The sequence below is a fragment of the Chelonoidis abingdonii genome, chromosome 7, assembly GCF_003597395.2.
Source record: "Chelonoidis abingdonii isolate Lonesome George chromosome 7, CheloAbing_2.0, whole genome shotgun sequence".
Taxonomy (NCBI): domain Eukaryota; kingdom Metazoa; phylum Chordata; order Testudines; family Testudinidae; genus Chelonoidis; species Chelonoidis abingdonii.
Window position 1 is genome coordinate 94,448,701 of NC_133775.1, and position 17,977 is coordinate 94,466,677.

Consider the following 17,977-nt stretch of genomic DNA (forward strand, 5'->3'; position numbering starts at 1 on the left):
AAATATTAATAGAAAAGCTTAAATATTGGAAAAGGGTAGGGAGGGTCAGCTGATTTTTGAGTAGGTCAGCGTCTGTTTCTTTCAAGGGCTTTTCTGACCAAGTTACTAACCTTGACAGTTTACCTATATAAAATTGTGCCAACTTAATTTCCTACATTATCAGAAGAGGACTAGAGGTGGATACTCCTTGAAGGATCTAATAGATTCCTGACATCATACTTGAGAGTCTATTCCAGCCTTCAGTTTAAAGGATGGAATCCATGAAGAGACTTAAGGGGTGCAACACTACCATCACAGCACCTAACTTTTACGTGTCTAGAAAATCACAAGAACAACACTATAATCAACAAAGCTGTGTATGGCTACCTTTGGGAAGAGACCGGCACCTCAGCATGTGATCCACAAAAGCCAGCGTGCTCAGCAGTGCCTTACCTAAACTAGCTAAGGGGAGATCCTGATGTGCTAAGCCCTGCCCCTTTCTCAGTGATAGGTGCCTCGCCATGCTATGATCCACCAACAGGAACCCCTTTCTCAGCTTAAGCACCTATGTAGTTTCATGAGGGACTGAGTTAGACACCTGCCTCACTCCACACAAAAAGAAGAGAAGCAGGCACTCATGTTCACCTTTAGCCCTGTGGTTAGGGCACTCACCTAGACTGTGAGTAAACCCAGGTTCAATTCCTCCCTCCCTGATAGCAGCAGAGAAAGGATTTGAACTGGGGTCTCCCATCTCTCAGGAGAGTGCTCTAACATCTGAATTATGCGGTACTCTTAGGTGGGGAGGGGTACTCCCTCAATCTCTCTTGTTGAAGTTGTGCCATTACTTTGCCCGCCTTTACAACCAGGTGCTTCCTCTCTGTATATTCTTCCTTAAAACATTTCCCCTGGGGAGCCCTACTTTATCATAAGAAGCATTCTCTCTCTCTCTCTCTTTTTTTTTTTAAACAACACTCTGTACTCCTCTACAATATACCAGCCTGTATCTTTTTGTCTGTGTATTAAGCCCATTGAGGGCAAAACCATTGTCTTCTGTGTTCAGTAACATGCCAGACAATATGCCAGAGATCTGTTAAGGCTATGCCATGGCAGACTGTCACAATGCTGGCCAATACCATGGTTTGAGTTCATTAGAAATAGACAGGAGTACATTTTGTACATGTGGAGTCTGCTGATTGAGTAATCTTCCAACTAAACACACTTACCTGAATATTCATAGTCACTTAGAAGGCAGTCTGATTTCCTAAGCGCAACTAGTCAACTCAGCAGTGGCTTGGTATGGATTCAAAAGAGAAATGGTCAGACAAGAAAGGATTTTAGAAATTGAAAAGCAGTTGGTTGCAAAATCTGAGGAAAAGAAATTGGGTAAATTTTGGAAGAATAGGAGAATGAGGATGGCTCTGTATGTATAGTGGGCTCCTAGGAAGCTAAGAGAGAATTTAAAAATCAGCCTATTACTTCACTAACGCCATCTTTGACCAAAACAATGGGCTAAAAGCTGCCTTCAGTTAGTTTTCTACAACCAGTATTTGTTCCACTTGTCTAAGGTTTATGGATTAGTGAGTGGGAAAAACCCACTTACCTTATCTTAATTCCTCATCTTATTTAAATCACATGTCTAAAAAGCTTGGGAAAAGTAAGGAAGCTGCAAATGTTTGGAGCTGACAAACATAGCCACATCTACAGTTGTCTGAATGGGTGAAATGCTTGCCTAAGAATCAAAGTGATAAATTTTGCCTCCCATAACCCTACTAAACTCACACTGTGTAGCTAAGGACAATTTAGCCCAAGGTGTCAATAGCAAGGACAGTTAGAAATGAGGCTCAGTAACCTATGCTGCCTGGCAGCTGCTGCAAGTGATAATAAAACATCAAGGTTGAGACAAAACTAGTTAATGGGCTCCCCCTCCCACAAGTGAGTTTATCAGGCAACAGATAGTTCTGGGATGCAACAGAATCCCAATGTCACCCCAGATAATCCTCTTAAAGTTTTCAGGCTTTCTCTGAAAGCTGTCTCTGTAGATGTTAGCTCTTAAAGCAGACAGTAAATTCTAATTCAGCAAGAGCTATTTTAAATAAGAAATGCAGGGGTCTCCATGGTGATTTTAAGTTAACAAACGTAAGGCCTAGTCAGGATGAATTTGTGTTTAAAAAAGAAATGAACTAAAAGTACTCTTAAAAGAAGCGGAGGGAATGGAATAAAAAAGAGAATTCTGATAATTTCCTACCAGGGATTTATCATCTTTCAGTTACAAAAGAATAAAACAAACCCACCCAGATGGTCTCCAGGGAGAATGCTGCTGTTTATAAATGGTGAGATGGGCTGTGATGGAATGTCCAAATGAAGTCAGACAGCCTGACTGAAGGCCACCAACTAGCCAAGCACCTGACATGCTGAGCATCTGCTATACAATGTTATTGGCTTTGAGCCAAATCCTGTAAAATACTGTGCATTCCCCAATTCAAATGGGTGCTTAGCACCTCTCAGTATCCGAGCCATGGTCTTTGAGGGCCCAATCCTGAATGACAAGCATTCCCCCTAACTCTGTGCTATGAGAGTGGGATGCAGGATTGGGTTCTGAATAGTGCAATAACCGAGGGTGAAGTTTAACAGACCGATCCATGTAAAACCTGAAAGATGTCGATTTAAGTCCATATATACCAGCATAGAGTGAGAACATCCAATCTCCCTCTACCTATCAGTTGTAACCATAAACTAATGACTTCCTCCTTAATACAATATGAGAATCAAATTATCATTTGGTTTTGTTTCTAGCTGAGGAATGACTTCAGTGATACAAGCATTAGCCTGCCAAGTCTCACATGCACCATAAATACAATCCAGAAAGAGGTGTCATCCGAAAACAGCTGCAGACCGTTGCTTAACCCCCCAAATCTCAGGAACTCAATCAACTCAGCACTAACGTAGGTCTAATATGCAAGGATTTGCATAGGTTGTGAAGTGTGCAATGTTCACACGGGCACCATATGTTCTCTGGCCAACTAGAAAAGGACAAATTCTTAGTATGGCAGCGCTGAATAATACTGTACTGTGCCCAATCTCCTGTCCACGGTAGTGTAATATCTCCCAGGCAGAAGTTATGGAGGCCTTGCATTTCAATCTGTGAGATGTTTGCTGTAGACCTGCAACAGCAAATATACTTCAGTTCCTACACTCATGATGGGAAGCTAAGCAAGCTTATTGTGTTCTAACAGTTGACCGGTTTTCTCAATAAATCAACTTCAAGAGATATAATCCAAGCACCACAAACTCCTGTTGATAGCACATTCCACATGCTGTTAATCAGCTTTATGAAAAGAGCTAATTAGAAATATTGCAGCTACTTCTGTAATGAGTCAGATACCTTTGGGCAATGAAAACATCACAGTTTGTGACTAATCTGATTAAAATATGACCATATAGATCATTGTTGCAACCACAGTTATATATTTGCAAGAAATCTTGTACAAAATGTGGCATGTAAGAAGTCTATGGAAAGGTTATGATTTGCTAAATATGATTATGCTATTTGTATGCATGTATCATTTTTTATTTGAAGTTATGAGTATTAGCTCATTGAAGTTATGAGTGAAAGTAAGCCAGTGTGGTATGGCATACAGGGAAAAGCCAGTACATAGCTGAGTGTACCAGTAGGGGGCAGCTTCCCCAGAACATAAATTTAAAAGGGCCCAGGGCTCCCGGCAATGGATGGGGCCCCTGGCCTTTTAAATTTCTGCCAGAGCTCTGGGGCTTCCAGCCGCTCCCACAGCTACTGCTACGATGGGGCTGTGGCAGTGATTTAAAGGGTCTGGGGTTCCCAGCCGCTGCTGCCAGAGCCCCGGGCCCTTTAAATTGCTGCAGGGGCTCCGGGGTAGCAGAGGCAATTTAAAGGGCCCAGGGATTTAAAGGCCCCGTCCCTTCCACCTGAGGCTCCGCCTCCTTGCTCATGACCCCAGCCCTGTGTACTGGTAAGTCCCTTGAGTTACTTTCACCCCTGTCTATACCAGTATTTCAAATGTTTGCTCCTGCCGTAACTCCCACAAGGATTTAGCCTGCACATCTTAAAGGAACTATTCAAGTAGAATGGCCCATTAAAGTACACTTAACTTACAATGGAAGACACCTATCTACTCTCAATGGACTTTCCTGCTGTGACTAGGCAAAATCATGCATGGACATATGACTTGTCCACGTGACTCCAAACACCATCTTGTTACTGTGATTTCCCACAGTAAGAACAATGGGATTCCCTCCACATGGCAGAAGAGATAAAAGGCCTTGGAAATGTCTCCATTTTGCCCCTGTCCTGTTCAAACCTCTGGACTATGGACTTATACTAACCAAGGGACTGAGGTCCTTCCAATGATTTGGAAGCAGCCAGAGTCTTCTAAAGCCAGCAGTTTATTCCATGACTGCTACAAGCCTGAACCAAGAACTTTGCAATTGTTATTTGTATTTGCTTCCTTTAACGAATTTTAACTGTCACCTTTCTTTCTTTTCACTCTCCATGAAATCTCAGTGGTTTGACAGCCTTCAGCTAGTGGAATCATGATGGCACTGCTGCATTCGGGACCTTGTACATCCAACAAAGGATGGAAGAACTGGCTCCTTGTTGATAAAATTCAAAGGTAAAATCTTGGAGAGTACATCTCATATAAGTGCTACAGGAAGCCTCTTCCATTTGTTTGTGTGAGACAACATGTGCATGTTTATGAGAAATGTCTTATTTCAGGCCAGATAGTTATCTTATGTGTATTTTCCCTGTCTAATATGTAAGCAAAAATATGGTACAGTATGACCCCCAAGTCCATATTTTCTACATTTGGTGTCTGCTTTTCATGGAAGTGCAAAGAATAAAAGCTGAGGCAGGGGCAATAAATAGGCAGACCGGAGGCCAAATCCAGACTACCAGATACTTTTGAATGACCATAAAATCTTTTTATTGTTGTTGGGTTTGTATTTTCTCTGGAGTCCGGACCTTGACCAAGAAATCTGGACCTTAACAAAAAATAATTGATCCCCTGGCTGAGTGTGTGTTTGAAGCCCACATTTTGACCTATTTTCAGCTGCTGTACTGTGCTACATAATATCTACCAAGATGCCTGCATATCCCATGTATGCCAAACTCCAGCTGACAATCTTGCATTCATACTGAGGGAAAATACAGATAGCTAAATATCTAGAGGTGGTTAGTAATGGTCTGTTTATTCAGACTTAGTACACAAGGAAAAAGAAGCATAAAGTACAAATAATCTTCCTAGCCCTAGAGTTGAAAACAGATGGAAAGTATTTTGCATTGGATTATGAATGCACTGAAATATTTACAAGGAGAATAATCAGCATTGACAGAGTTATTTGTGAAGGCACTGCAGTGGCTAGGGCACTGGAATAGGAACCAACCAGAAGACATAGATTTCATTCCAAAGTCTTTCACTTTCTTGATGCATGACAGTGGGGTAATTCACTTCCCCACTCTGTGATTTGTTCCCCTTCAAGCCTTTGTCTTGTTTTTGATAGTCTCTGCTCGAACAAGTTTACAATCTCATGTGTTTGGCTAGTATCTACAGCAATAGGCCCCTGATCTCAGAAATTCTACTAATAAAAAACAATCTTTCAGCTCATATCTGCTTGAGTAATATTTACCCACATGAATAGACCCTTTGACTTCAGCAGGGCTATTCCTGTGAGTATGGTTTGCTGGGTCAGTGCTCTTGTCTGGATTCTGGATCTTGGAGCAAATAGTGCACAGCGCTGATGATGAGATAATTAATCTAATTTTATGTTAAGTGTTATTGTCTGGCCTGCTGGAGGAGCAGGAAATTGTTCTTAAAAGTAGGATTAAAGGGAATTTTTTTTAAACAATCCAGTTCTTGCCAAATAATTTAAAGGGATATTGAAGAATTAAGCATTGAAGGCACACAGCATTGCTCAGGTCCTATTAAAAATAAATAAATAAACAAATGAGCTGCATAAACAGTCACTGTGTGCATGGGACCTAAACATACAATGATGGGCCAGCACATGCAGGGGTGGCTCCAGGCCCTAGCACACCAAACACGTGCTTGGGGCAGCATGCCGCAGGAGGCACTCTGCCAGTCTCTAGGAGGGTGGCAGGAGGCTCCGGTGGACCTCCCGCAGACGTGCCTGCGGAGGGTCTGCTGGTCCCGCGACTTCGGTGGAGCATCCGCAGGCACGTCTGCGGGAGGTCCACCGGAGCCGCGGGACTGGTGACCGGCGAAGCATACCGTTGTGCATGGGGCGGCGAAATGGCTAGAGCTGCCCCTGAGCACATGCCCCAGGATCAATGCATGGAGCTCTCACCTTTCCTGCCTGAAAAGATTTTGGATACCCCAGTGATAGCATAGTCTCACTTTTTTGAGTGCCCTGCAGAGGTGTCTCTGGTGTTGGGATCTGTAACTCAGGGGGGAGAATTGGATGTCAGCACACTGAGTAGGGATGGAGTATGGGCACATTGCATCAAGTGGAGGGTTATTTGAGGAGCAGATTTGAAAGATATTTATGCACCTAAACCCTTACACTGGATAATAAGCTCTAAAAATCACAGTTAAGATGTTTTTTAATACATACATTTATTGGCAGCAATTTGAATTTCTACTCATTAGTAACTGATTACTGTAGTAAATAATAATAAAATGTTGTACTTATCACTTTGCATCCAAGCACTTGAGTACTTGAAAAAGATTAAGCATCATAACTTCCTCTGAGGAAGGTAAATATTATTACACTGTCTTTGTCTGTTTGTTTGTTTTTACAGCTGGGTAATTGGGAGCATAAGAAAAGGACTGTATTTTCAAACTATATTTACAATGTTCATCCTTTGACAAAGTTTAGCTTTTAATGGAAGCCGGGCATGTTCATTTTGAGGACAGAATTTAACCAGAGACCTGATTTTCTTGTCTTTACCATGTGTAATCATTTGTACCTGCAGCTGTACTTGTACCTGGGAGGAGGGATAGCTTAGTGGTTTAAGCAATTGGCCTGGTCAACCCAGGGTTGTGAGTTTAATCCTTGAGGAGGCCGTTTAGGGATCAGGGGCAAAAATCTGTCAGGAGATTGGTCCTGCTTTGAGCAGGGGGTTGGACTAGATGACCTCCCAAGGTCCCTTCCAATCCTGATATTCTGTGATTCAAATAGAATGTAAAATGACACACAATTGCTTTGTACTTTTCACACATTTTGCATAGGAGTAAATGACGGTACAAGACAAGGAAGAATTATGGCCTAAGTGATTAGAAGAAAAGGCAAATGGGTAATCACCAAAACTCATCATGAAGGAGTTGACTCACTCTCACTATAAGTGTTAAAAAAATAAAGAAAATAAAACGTTAGCAGGAATAGTTTAGAAAAAGATGCTGCTCAGTGCAGTGAAGTGGCTGGGAAGAATCCAGGAATGTTTTCCAACTGCATCCTCTGTGAGAAAGCTAGTATCAAAGGTGCTCCCATCATGTCTGTACAGGAGGACCAAAGGCGCATAGAAAGGAAAGGAAGGCCCCTTGAAAGTTTTTCAGTTTGAAATTCCTGGTTGTTTGTGTGAAGAAAATCTTTGTGTTTGATCACGCTTTGTTTGTTTGTTCTCATGGTTTCCTTTATTACTGCGTGGGCATCTATAGCATTTAACGATGTGTGTTTTGTTTAGCTGTGGGAGAAGAAAAAGATATTCTCACCTTAATGAAAGCGAGGCTATTAGCAATAATACTTTGATTCCAGTCGTATACCCAAGCAATTACTTGGTGTACATAACACAGATTTTCAAAGGGACAAATGGGAATTAGGCATCCAACTGCCACGTGTCCCTTTGAAAAATCTATGTTATGTGCACCAAGTAATTGTTTGGGTGTGCGACTTCCATTTGTTCCCTTGAAAAGTTACCCTCATGTGCCAATAAGCAATATTAAGAATCAGAAAGAATGTGGGCTCCAGGACCCAGACCATCAAAGCTGTTCAGGCACCAAGCTCCCATTGACTTGAGAACTTGAATGTGCCTAAAGACGTTTGGTCTGGGAGCTCTTGAGCTACTGAACTGAGACCAATTCCCACTGAGATCAGCAGAAACTGGGGGCTCAGCATCTCCATAGGATTGTGACTAAACTCCTTAGTCACCAACACAATTAAACTGGTACTTAAGTCCTTTGAATTGAAGGGACTTAAGTACTTGCTTAACTTTTAACCACATGCTTGGTGTTTTATTGAAGTGAGATGGCCTCAGGGACATATTTAAGTGCTTTGCTGAACTGTGACCTAAATGAATAGTTTTGTATAATTCTGTACCAAAGTTCTTTTCTGAAATTAAGGAGAAATTGACATTCCAATCCTTAAGTTAATTTGACCTAAAGAGATTGTCAAGTCCATATATGCTATTATGCTCCAGTACAATCTAATTTATAGGTGGTAATAGAATGTGAAAGAATGATGGTTTTGAGGGAAGATTTAATAGTTACATGAAAATGTGTTTGCTCTAATGCTCCCTCTCTGTGGTGATTTTTATAATCTATTAAGGCAATTCCATCCTCCATATGAGCTGAGAAGCCAAGGTCACATCTGACCACCTCTGATGTCATCCACACATCTGTGGAAGTTAGAGACATGGCATTTTTCGACAGACTTTTTTGTCCCAGTGTCCAGGACAAATGCTTAATCAATTATAGGATGACCTTTGTCACAAAACTCAGACGTTCTAACGTAGTAAAACTTCCTTATAGAATTTCTTGTGCTGCCACAGAAGTATTACCTGTCACAATGAGGACAATTCTGAGTCATCTCCATATGATGGTTTATTGCAGAGCTCTCTCAGTGCTTTAAACAATTGGAGGGGGAGAACTCACAACTCTAAAATTTGATTTTACTGGCAGAGAGCAAGCTTGGCTGAGCTTTAGGATGGATTGGAGACTGAAAATGCTAGAATTCCATTCCTCCCCCTCCCCAATTCTTTATTTTTGTCACTTGGTTCTAGGTAACCCACACCGTACACCTTCAGTGCCTAAGTCACTTTTGAAAATAAGACTTAGTAAACAGCTAGGCTTTGCAAGGCTGATCAAAGCAATGCCTAAATACCCTAAAAAATCGGGCCTTAGTCTCTGTTCCTCAGTTCCCCATCTGTAAAATAGGGATAATACTGCTGTTCTCCCATCCTTCATCTCTCTTGCGATTGTAAATCCTGTGGCCCTAAGCACTGGAGGGAAAAAGCTCTCTGCTTCCATCTGTTGGTGAACGGGGGAAATATAGCTTCAGAGCTTCTTTTGCATATGCTTTCTACCCTTCTGTGGAAATTTTGTGAGTCATCATAATTGTACACAACTCAGAACTGGCTGGGTATTGGAACTGACCTGTGAGGATGAGAGGAAGGCTACTTTGTAGTAAGGAGGAAGACCTCTTACACTGGCAATGTTAAAGTGCTGCCACGGCAGTGCTTTAATGTGGTTTGTGTAGTCATGGCAGACTGCTGGGAGAGAGCTCTCCCAGAGCTCTGAATAAACCACTCCACGAGGGGTGTAGCTACCAGTGCTGGTGCATTGTCTACACTGGCACTTTACAGTTCTGAAACGTGCTGCACTCAGGGGTGTGTTTTTTCACTGCAGCACTGTAAAGTGTCAGTGTAGACAAACCCTTAATTAAAGCCTTAGGTGACAGCAGCAGAACTGAATTAACTTCAGTGAGGCCTCTTCTACAAGGTTGCTAAACAAAGCTGGAATCACTATAGCTGGATTAGATAGTGAAGACTCAGGCCAGGACCCGGTAGCCCTTCCCAAAAGGCTGAAGATAGGTCCTCAGGATTCTGGGACTGCATTACCCAATTACACCAAACTCTGAGTGGGTTTTAATGGATTAAGAAAGGGAAGTGATGTAAAGAAACATTTGCTTATTGGATGTTCCCTCTGGGGCAGGGGTGGAGGAGGCAGAACCACAGTAACAAACCCCTGCCAAATTTGCAGTGGGACAGTGTTTTCTTTATTATCCTTATAGATAAACTGTTGCTATATTTCCTTTTCCAGCAATGGTTTTCCTTGTTTCATAAAGACCCCGTGCTTATGAGTAGGGAAGTCTTGTCTATTCAGGTCACTTACAGAAGATATTTAGTAATCCCAGAAATTCTCTGTAGTAGCCCAAGGTAGTGGTGCATGCTAATTTTTTAAGATGGACCCCTAGCTATCTGAACCTAGCCCTCACTGTTGCCAACAACACAGTGCAGCCTTCTGCCAGATGGGTAGGTATGGTGCCTAACACAACAGGGCCCTGATCTCAGAAGGCTGTATTGTCTAGTGGATAAAGGACTGGCCTGGGAGTCAGACCTGCATTCTGTTCTCTGCTCTGCAACTACCTGCTCGGTGACCTCGGGCAAGCAACTGCACCTCTCTGCCTCAGTTTCCCCATCTGTAAAATGGGGATATCTCCTTTGCAAAGTGCTTTCATATCTACTGATAAGTGCTATAAGAACTAGATATTATGTAATTGTAAACTATAGTGGTTCTACCTTTTCACATATGAATACAACTCTTCTATTGTCTTGGAAGACAGACCAGTCCTTGCTTGCAGACAGCCCCCAAACCTGAAGCAAATACTCACCAGCAACTACACACCACACAACAAAAACACTAACCCAGGAACCTATCCTTGCAACAAAGCCTGTTGCTAACTCTGCCCACACATCTATTCATGGGGATACCATCATAGGACCTAATCACATCAGTCACGCTATCAGAGGCTCATTCTCCTGCACATCTACCAATGTGATATATGCCATCATGTGCCAGCAATGTCCCTCTGCCATGTACATTGGCCAAACCGGACAGTCTCTACGTAAAAGAATAAATGGACACAAATCAGACATCAAGAATTATAACATTCAAAAACCAGTTGGAGAACACTTCAACCTCTCTGGACACCCAATTACAGACCTAAAAGTCGCAATATTACAACCAAAAAAACTTCAGAAACAGACTCCAACAAGAGCCTGCTGAATTGGAATTAATTTGCAAATTGGACACCATTAAATTAGGTTTGAATAAAAACTGGGAGTGGATGGGTCATTACACAAAGTAAAACTATTTCCCCATGCTTATCTCACCCCCTCACCCCACCCCACCCCCACACAGTTCCTTATATCTCCTTGTCAAGTGCTGGAAATGGGCCATTTTCATTACCCACTACAAGCAGTTATTTTTCTCTCTTGCTGACAACAATTCGCCTTAACTGATCACTCTCCTGATAATGTGTATGGTAACACCCATTGTTTCATGTTTCCTGTGTATATATGTATCTTCCTTCTGTATTTTCTACTACATGCATCCGATGAAGTGAGCTGTAGCCCACGAAAGCTTATGCGACAATAAATTTGTTAGTCTCTAAGGTGCCACAAGTACTCCTATCCTTTTTACTCTTCTGAGTGCTTACCAAATAAGCAGCTATGAGACTTTTCTCAGCATGATTTAAGACTAAACTGTTGTTGTTGTTGTTGTTACATGAGAAGAACTGCCAGTTTAGTAACTGGATAGTATGATTCTGCAGGACTCTGATGATATTGGTTGTATGAAGGATCAATTGGATATGCTTCTGGAAGCTACTACTGTAGATGCTTTCTATTCATTAATATATTTAAGACGATTCTTTGTCTGTACGAGAAGGTAAATTACAGCTATTACAACATGTTGCCACTGGGAAAATAAAAAAATAACTATTGCTTTCAAAAGGTGGCACTGTTGGAAAACTATATGGAGGGCAGGAAATAAAAACCACAACAAACTTTACCCGACCCTCCTTGCCTAATGCATCAAAATGTATGGTAAGCAGAAAATAAAAATGTAAATTTCCAAGCTCATACTTGGACAGTTTTAGTGAGGATTAAGACAAAATTTCAGGATGATAGTTAAGTCCCCAGTAAACTGCTAGCATTAAACATGAAAGTGGATGAGGTAATTTTTTGGCTGATATCTCTTATTTTTATTTTTTATCTAATATCTTGGGACCAACATTGAAATATTAGGGCAGGGTGAAGCATCTTGCTAGAATAAAAAACGTATAACAGTTTGTGTGGTAAATGGATGATCGGCTTTGGTATGTTGATGCAAAACAAAGTTTCATGCAGGTAGAGCCCTGATGCATATAGTGCTGTTGCCATGTTCTTTATGTGCTGTGTGCTTAATAGTTATGTCATGACATAGCTAGCTAGCACATGTAAGGGGAAAAGCTAATTAAGTATATGTTCTGATCAGATGGATGCATTTACTTGACTGCAATAACGCGGGGTTTCTTACTGATGTTAGCTTAATGTAGTTAGACCATTAACTCTTTATGACTGGTATAGGAACCTCATTCTGATCTCATTTGAAATGGATTTTGTGCCAGTGTAGCATCATCAATTTAAACTTAATCTTCATTTATGCTGATGCAAGTGAGATCAGAATTGGCTCCCTTCTTCTTTCAATGGTCAGTGAAATGCTGTGTATATTTATGGCAGCATATCAATAAGATTGTTGTAACAAATACAGGCCAGTCACTGATTTTTATTTATTCTAGTTTGTTATGGTGATGAGTACAGGATAAAATGGTTGCTAGTCAGATTTTGAATTGGTTTTCCTTTGTATAAGGAAGGGGTGAGAGCAGATTATTAATGTTAGTACTGGATTTTACTCTCCTTCTGTCAAACTTTGAAAGTCACAAAAAGTACCTCATGCACATGACATCCACTGACACACACAGCATCAAAAGAAAGGAAGAACCACATTCCTTGTGAGGTGTTTTCTTTGGTGCACATTTAAGAGTATAATACAGTAGTACATTTAATACACAAATATTTTTTATATGTATAAAGAGAAGGAAAGATAGAATGGAATCTTACATGTCACTAATCTAAGTGCTTGTCAATACACAAGTTTGCACCAGTTATAGCTATACCAATATAGTTAAAGTGGTATAGTTCCCCTCTCTAATGTGTTAGAAAGATGCTTTCTCCTGGTACAGTTATTTCAATATGGAAAGGGAAATAAACTATATTGGTATCGGCACTTTTATGCTGATTTAACTCCCTACATTAGGGGTTGTACTAATATAACTGTTGTGGTTTGAAAAAAATCTCACACCTAACCAAAATAGTTGTACCAGTAAAGAAACTTGTTTCTACACCAGGCCTGAGAGTAAAAATATACTTTGGCGAGTGTAAACTAGGCTCACTAAAGAAGAATGACATTTCAGAATGAGATCTAGAGTCTGATTCTGAACTCAAATCAATTTAACACTGGTACAACTCCATTGACTTCAGAGCCCTTGACTAAGGCTCCCACCCTGCAAAGCACTTAACGTGTGTGTGTGTGTGTGTGTGTGTGTGTGTGTGTGTGTGTGTGTGTGTGTTTAAGGATGTGGGTGGCTTCAATGCACTATTTATATTACTCTGATATTTTGAGCAGAACACTTGACTGTGATTAAAATAATCAGCTGGGATCAAAATGATCTTGCATGGACAGAGATGGAGACGATAACCCAGTAAGACTTTTCCACCTCTAACTTCTATGATTCTTTGCCCTGACAGCTACGGTCACTTCCATCTTTTGGAGGAAAATTTAAAGTTGAAGTTCTGACCAGTTCTGGCCACTTAAGATCCCACAGCATTTTCCCCCAGCAGTAAGTTTTTGCTCTCATGCCCTAGCCAAATTCTAGTTTGGATATATTCAGTTCTGTTTACCTAAAATTCCTTCTGAAATCACAGTTGGATATTGTATTTAACAATGTTTCCTGCTGAGTTTTTTTTTTCTAAATTGATCTCAAGCTAGAATACATAGCAACAGGTGTCTAAAGTCTGACTGGCTGCAAGTATTCCAATTTTGTATTCTTGATCACCAGGGCAATATTAAAAATGGCTTACTTGGGATTTTCTGTTTCTGATTTAATTATCCTTAATCAAAACCCCTGTCAATTTGTATAAGCTTTGGGAAGAACAGAGCCACAGCACAACTGAAGGCTCTGATGTCATTGACAAAGCTAGTTCCCAGAATAACCGCAATTACAGAGTGTATAATCCCTGATTTATTTCTCCCATGAAGAATTAGGAAATAACTAGACAGCCACTTTCACTTCTCCTGGATTATGAAATAGATGCAAGGACTCCCTTGCAGAGTATGGTGCTGTACTGTAAAGAATAGCTTGCGTTCTGGTATGCAGTTAATATGATTACAATGTAATGTTGGCTTATTGGAAATCCTGAACCAATATTCTTCACCAAGAATAGTTGGCTCCCTCTGAGCCATGGAAAACTATGTGTGTCCAGCTCAGGAAAAAAGAATGACAAAACCTAATACAAAGAAGTCTCCAATTAGATGAAGTTGACTTCTCTGGAGACACCCAGTTGGCGCAAATCTGACAGTAAGTGTCCTCATGGACTAACTATAGCTCTCTTTCCCAAACAGAGAAAGGATAAACAAACCACTTAGACTTTAATCTGTTTATAGAATTTGATATTTGCCTTACAAAATATCAAATGGTTGAAATTCTGTAGGGTCCTTCAGTCTAATTTCCTTTGAGAACAATGTGCTAGGACATTAGCAAGTTAAACTTCCATGCAACTATTGTTAGACAGAATAATAACCAGGGGCATGTATCTGGCCTCACTTACACTGGCATATCCCCACTGGCCCTGATTCTCCCCTCTTGTACAGCCATCTTACACCTGTGAGTATGAAGTGCTACCCATTCAGTTCTGATGATGTTTTATGCCCCTCCTGCAAAGGGGTGACTTCAGTTGTTACTCCTGCTTTACACTGGTCTAAGAAGAATCTGGCCTCTTATGAAATACACTTTTACTAGGAGTAAAACTTTCTATTTTCGGACCATGCTGAATATTTCAGTCATTTATCTCAATAAATCTTATTTACAATAGTTCTATCCTTTCCTAGCACCAAACTCTCTTCTGTTTCCTAAGCATAAAAAATAGGGTGAACTCCTCTTGGTTACACCAGATAAACCCAGAGTAACCACACTGAACTCAGAGGGATTACTCCAGATTTACATGCATACCTGACTGCAGGATTTTCTTTCTTTGGTCTCTGAAAAAACTAACCTCTGGTGAGGTGCACATTTGATCCATACCATCAGCATACTTGACTATGCCAGTTGGTATGTTGCTATGCTGCAAATGCACTATCTGCTTACACTACGCAAGTAGAAAGAATCAGCTATTAATCCTATACAAAACTGATCATTTAAAAATCTAACGAAGCCCCCAAAAAGCTTTAGACAGATGGATCACCTGCCTTTCCCCATTTAAGAAAAATAGTCTTTTTTTTTTAGATGATAAAAAGCACTCCATGTTCCCCAAGCAATGTTAATAGCACAAGTCTGTGTATAATAGATTCAAATTTGCTTTCATAAGCCTTCCTACACAGTACATATTCCATGCACTTTAAGGAAGAAAACATCACTATTTGACAAACACAATTCATCTCTTATGAACACCACTGTGTTTATTATAAAAGGAAAAAAGTCCTCATGCACTTTCGCTTGTATTTAAAGCAATCTCTGATTATAAACAATGTGTAAGCAGCTGGTACCAGTGAGCTACCATTAGCTACTAACATTAGAGGGAGCACTTACTCCTCTGGAGGGACAATTACTCAAATGTATTAAGACAGATGAGTACTATTGTTTTAGAAACTCATATTCTGTTTTTACAATGTTGCAGTACATTGCATTAGAGTATGTAATGAAAAACCATACTTATGTTACGTTAACCTACATTAGTATGCCAGTATGTGTTAATTGGGTTACATTTGGCTATGTAATGATGGTGCCACAATATAAAGCAACCACTGTAGTCTGTGTGTGTCAATAAAAACAATGATTTGATAACTTATCCAGTTAGAAATCCTGGCCTTGAAACATGTAGGTGTTTCTACTGATCACACCGCTGTGATAAAACACAACACCAAATATATTTCACTGTTTGTTACTGCTTCCTGGTTCTGTTGTTTCAGCAGAGAAAATCTTTATTCTTTTCTAAATGCAGCACCTGAGTCAAGGAAAATGTGCTGCACCTTCTGGTTGTGGAAAAACAGCTTGCAGATGACAAACAAAGACACTTGGCTGATATTCATGAAAGACTCCATGGACTTAAAGTCATCAGGCCCTACAAAGTTGTTGTGACAGGGTTTCTTTAGTTCTTGTTTAAATTATCACGTATTTGAGATGTTTTTAATTTGCTTTGCTGTGTGGAAATTTAAAAGGGATGTTTTTCCAGGCTGGAACAATAAATGTTGCTGTGCTGTTTTAAAAAAAATAAAAAGAAAGTGTGAGACTTCCATCCAGGATAGCTAGACAAGAGTCTAGCAGTTCTCCTCATGTGGGCTAGTGTGGATGCTAATTGTGAGTTGGTTGGCTGTCACTCAGGAAATGCTTTCAGTCGAGTGATCCACTCTGAGCCCTTGATTCAGAAAGATAAGAGCAACCCAGCTTCCCCCAAAGCAGTGCGATTGGGGTCTGCCATTGCTTTACCGCAAGGACAGATAATACTCATTCTTATCCAAGTCCAAGTACATTGCATGACTTGGAAAGTCGTATGGTCTTGTTAAACATTACAGAATCTGTTCCCCACCCCTTCCGCCCAAAGCTGGGCCTTGGTAATGGCTACAGAAGGATTGTGTGCCAGGTGGGTATCTTTCTGGAAGAGCCATAACTGTGAACTGGACCCATTCACTTATGTTAGGGGTGGATGTATATTTTTTTCCTTGTAACAGACGTACTAAGCACCAAATTCATAAAGAATTTTAGCTACATTATTTCAAAAAAACAGCCAGGATTATTGAAACATCCCAACAACAAACTCAACCGTGGCTTATAAGGGAGGAATGGTCCAGTGGTTAAGGTATGAGTGTACATCTCAGGGCACCTGGATTCAGTTCTCTCTAGTGCATGTTACAAGTGCCCTGTGTAAGTTTGGACAAGTCAACCTCTGTGTCTCTGTTCCCTGTCTGTAAAATGGGGGGACAGTACATCACAGCACCCCTGTGAGGTTCCCTATTCCCTCCTACCAGTGCAGACACTTATGCAAAGGCCTGGGAAGAGATCAAATTATTTGTTGTTATACTTTTAACAGTAGGCCAGATTCTGCGTTCCACACGGCAGGCGCAGAGTGGACTGCTGAAATCCTTGGTCTTTCTGTCCAAAGTTCTAACAGTGGTACCAGTTCAGCCATCCATCCACAAGAGACTAGATCTGAGTATGTGCTTAATACAGATCAGGCTTCAAAGAGCCACCATTGTTTCAACATCTTTCACTGAAGACACTTCACACCATCTCAAATCAACCCCCAACTTCCTTTTGTGTGTGTGCCCCCAAATAATTGTTTTACATAGGGGATTTTTCTTGTGCTTCTTGGAGGAATTTTGGATCACATTTAGGGAAACCCAACTTTAGATCAATGCCTTCTGACATGGAAAGGAACTTTCCTCCCCAAAGCTTGCTGCTCACCTATTTGATTGTAATCTAGCAGCGTTTTGCTGTTAATGGGCCTCTGCGTGGGATGAATAAGGTCCCTTCGTGTCTTACACTGTCAGTTATGTCTCACTCATTTTTTCACTTTCTTTTTTATTGCTTACTGCTTTGTACACTCCTGCATTATAATCCTAGATGATGAAAGGTTTGAAGCCATAAAACTTAGTTTAGACAAAGATTGACAGCCATGTTATCGGTCAAGAAAACAGTAACTTCTCTCTCCAGCTCCCCAGGAAAAGCCACTGTTAAAATCTCTTTGTGTGTAATCAGCATGTCAGGCTGAATCCTGACTAGTTATGGGTCAACTTTAAAAGCACGGAGGCTTGGGTCAGATGCTTTGCAAAACCCTTCTGAACTACCTTTGACTTTCCGAGTCTTCAAAACTGGTCCATGACTGGCTAGAATGTAATTAACTTTTTCTTGCTTATGTCCCTTTATTGTGGTTTATCCTGCTATTTTTCAACGAAGTGACACATAGAAAGTGTAT